Source organism: Crocodylus siamensis, chromosome 9 (genome assembly GCF_052110815.1).
Source record: "Crocodylus siamensis isolate JL-2025a chromosome 9, ASM5211081v1, whole genome shotgun sequence".
Lineage (NCBI taxonomy): Eukaryota > Metazoa > Chordata > Crocodylia > Crocodylidae > Crocodylus > Crocodylus siamensis.
Window position 1 is genome coordinate 36,858,974 of NC_143403.1, and position 3,771 is coordinate 36,862,744.

The window sequence follows — 3,771 nt, forward strand, 5'->3', positions numbered from 1 at the left end:
GGTAGATGGGTCGGTTTCTACCTAGAGAAATGTAGGCAGCAGAGTCCCCCAAGACTGTGTCCTGGGACTGGTACTATTCAATATTTTCATTAGGGACTTGGCTGAGGGACTAGTAAGTTTGTAAGTAAGTAAGTAGAGAGTCCAAGTTTGCTGATGACACAAAACTATGGGAGGAGGTAAACACACTAGAGGACAGGGGGAAAATCCAAGCAGATTTGGACAGGCTGGGGAGGTGGGTGAAACAGAATAGGATGAAGTTTAATGAGGATAAGTGTCATGCATTGCACCTGGGGGGCAAGAATCATCAGCAATCCTAGAGTCTGGGAGGGACCACTCTAAGCAGCACAACTGCGGAAAGGGTCCCCTCTCAGCCATCTCTTTTACAGGCTGAAGAGTCCCAGGTCCCTCAGCCTTTCCTCATATGGCTTGCCGTGCAAGTCTCTGATCATACAAGTGGCCCTTCTCTAGACTCTCTCAAGTTTTACCATGTCCTTAAGGTGTGGAGCCCAAAACTGGACACAGTACTCCAGCTGCAGTCTCACAAATGCTGAATAGAGCCAAGTAGAGCAAGAGAATCACTTCTTTGCAATGCTTTTGCTGGAGATGCATCAATTGATGCATGCCAGCATATTGTTGGCCCTGCTGGCTACAGCATTGCACTGCCAGCCTATGTTCATACTGTGGTCAAGTATTACCCCAGGTCTGTGGTGGCAAGTGATGGGGGATCTTCAGTCCTGCTGCCTGATGAGAGGCAGCAGTTGCACAAGCACCCATGTCACGAGTTTTGCCTGTGAGCAGCTAGGTGTGCAGGGCCCCAGAAGCCCCCTGCACTGATCTCCTTAACAGCTGGCAGGCTTTGTGGCCACAGCAGGGCCTAGCAGCCAAGCCTGCAGTAGTTTCCCCTCCCCTGTGCCCCAAGACAGACACAGTTGCACAAGCACCCATGTCAGGAGTTTTGCCTGTCAGCAGCCAGGTGCAGGGCCCCAAAACCCCTGCACCTATCTCCTCGACAGCTGGCAGGCTTTGTGGCTGCAGCAGGGGCTAGCAAACCTGCAGCTTTCACCCTGCTGCGCCTTAACACACAGTGTCACCCATGTCATGAGTTTTGTTTGTCCACGGCTTGAGGTGGTTTCCCCAAACCCCTACATTTATCTCTTTGAAATTTGGCGGGCTTTGTGGCCTCAGCAGGGGCTACCACACCTGCAGTGTTCACCCTGCTGTGGCTTAACACATACATGTGACATGAGTTTTGCTTTCAAGATTTAAGGGTGCAGTTTCTCTAAACCCCCTGTACCTATCTTCTTGAAACTTGGCACGCATCACGCCCTCAGAAGGGGCTACTATTCCTGCAAGTTTCATCCAAATCTGGCCAGAAATTACAAATTTATATCCTGTTTCAACTTTCCCCGTTACATCCTATGGGCAAAATGTTGAAACAGGGTTGAAACGGCAAAACATTTTGATGGAACGAAATGGAACAGCCGTTTGAACTCGAAACAAAAGTCGAAATGCAACACTGTTCTGTCGAAACGCAACACTTCCGTTTCGCACAGCCTTAGCTCCCAATAGTTTCCTAATAAGATCTCAGGACACTTGGTCTGATGAGACGCTTTCTCTAGTTGACCTTTGCTCAAAGAATCTTGTACAGATAAGAGTTTGGAGGGAAAGGACAGCTCTGCAGTTGCAGTCTCCATTCAGTGAAATCCTCACACTGTACTTCTTACTGCTTTTAAAATTGCAGACTCCCGAGAGCCCAGCTGAAGAAGACCTGTCCTATAGCACTGTTTACATCAGATGCACACCCCGAGAAGTGGCACAAAGGGATGTACGTACAGTAACATCGTAGTCAGCCATGAAGTTCAAACTTTAAATACAGGCTATGGCCAGCCATTAAAATCAGCATGAGCCTTGTGGAAGGCTTACACAATGAGCAGGCAACCCTGACTTCACCCTGTTCAGGCTTCAGATGTCCCTGGAAGGGAAAGCAGTCTACCTTCCCCTAGAACCCTGCAGGCAATTGCAAAACAGAACCTAGGCTTGCAATGGAACAGCTTGCTTTTCCCTTCCAATAAACTTTAGACACCAAAAAGGAAGTTTCTGTACAATCAAAACATTTGAGAACCTGCACACAGTTGCACTGGTTTAAGTCTTACATTTTCAGCAATCCAAGACCAGCATCCTGTGCGTGCACACCTGTTACACTGTACACGAGCAAACAATAAACAGTACCATTGCCAAAGAAACAAATACATAAATTAGGTCTTTTTTTCTATTTCAACACCAAGTTCAGCTCTGACCACGTGGTAATTCTAGCACTCATCATAACAGAAAAACCTCCATAGCGCTGAGAACTATTCTTACAAGTGCTAGAATTACAACAGCACCAAGAGAATAGACCCATCTGAGACAGGGTCTGTCACCACCATTTTGCTTGGTTGTTCAAGGTGATTTGATCATTGCAAAAATATAAGGAGTAAGAGAATTCTACCAGGAAAGACAGCAGTTCTGACAAAAAGGGAGCATTGGTATTAACTCCATCATCTACACCTGTCACTTTAGTCCCATGTCATCATAAATTCTCCCCAAAATAAGTCCTCCGTTACTCTCCTCAGGTACTGGAGTGTGTCAGCTTGATCTGGCACAGGGGGTCTGGCATGCAGAAGCTGCTTCCCTATTACCACTCTGTCCATTTCGCAGCTTCTCTTTATTCAGAGACGATGTGTAGGGGGTGCATGTGGGTGCACGTGCACCCCCTGCAAAAAGGTGCTGCTGACACTGATCACCCCTGGCTGCTGTCGACGCTGCCAACAGCACCTGCTGGTGGTCACCAACCTGTGATCTGCGCTTGCCACCCCCAGACCCCACCGCTGATAGTGTCAGCAGCCTCTGTGGGAGCTCCCCGCTCACCACCACTGGGCTTCCACTGCCATCAGCACAGCCGTGCCCCCCCAGCAGCCGGGGGCATGCACCGTTCATGCCTTTACTGTCTCTCCACCTTCCACACTTATCCCATCCCTTAGAACCACCTAGGTCTGGCTTCTTTGAAAAAAAAAAAATGGTGTCTAGTTGGAGTTGTCTGTTTTCCTATTTCCATCTGGCTGTTTGCCTTGTCAGGTTGCCTCATTTCATTAGATATGCAGAGTAGGTGCAGGCCCTGCCCCACAGAATTTACAGTAGATGAAGACTGAGAAAGAAAGGCCTGGAGATCAATCGACTTGCCCAAGGTTGCAAAATTCCTGGATACTGCAGCCTGTCACTAACCAATTGAATCTGCTGGAGTGCGTGGATGAGCTTTAGTTAAAGCACCCACACCACTATTTTGAAATGCAGTACGCTGAATACATGAGACGCTACAGATATTTTAAAGTGGCTCTCAAAAGCCGCTCTAATTAGAACACTACCCCCCGGGGTCCTCCCCCCAAGCATGTATATAGGAACCCAATATGAGCAACAGGAACAGAAAAGAGGACTTCTGAGTGAATTAGTGGAGTTCTCTCACAAAGAAGGATCCTAGTGTGTTTTACGGCAAGACAGACCCTTTGTGACATTAATGTTTAATCAGAGAAAAACATAACCCAGCTGAAATATTGATTCTGTTCATTCCTCCAATAATATCATGCAATTTTAAATGGTTTAAATAGCTTTATGAGGAAGGATAGAAAGAGGTGCTCAGCATCCCTTACAAAAAGCTCTTGTAAAATAGAACAGACCCAAGTAAGAGCTGAGAGGAAGAGTAAAAACTCACTACATTTAAAACACCACAGAACCCAG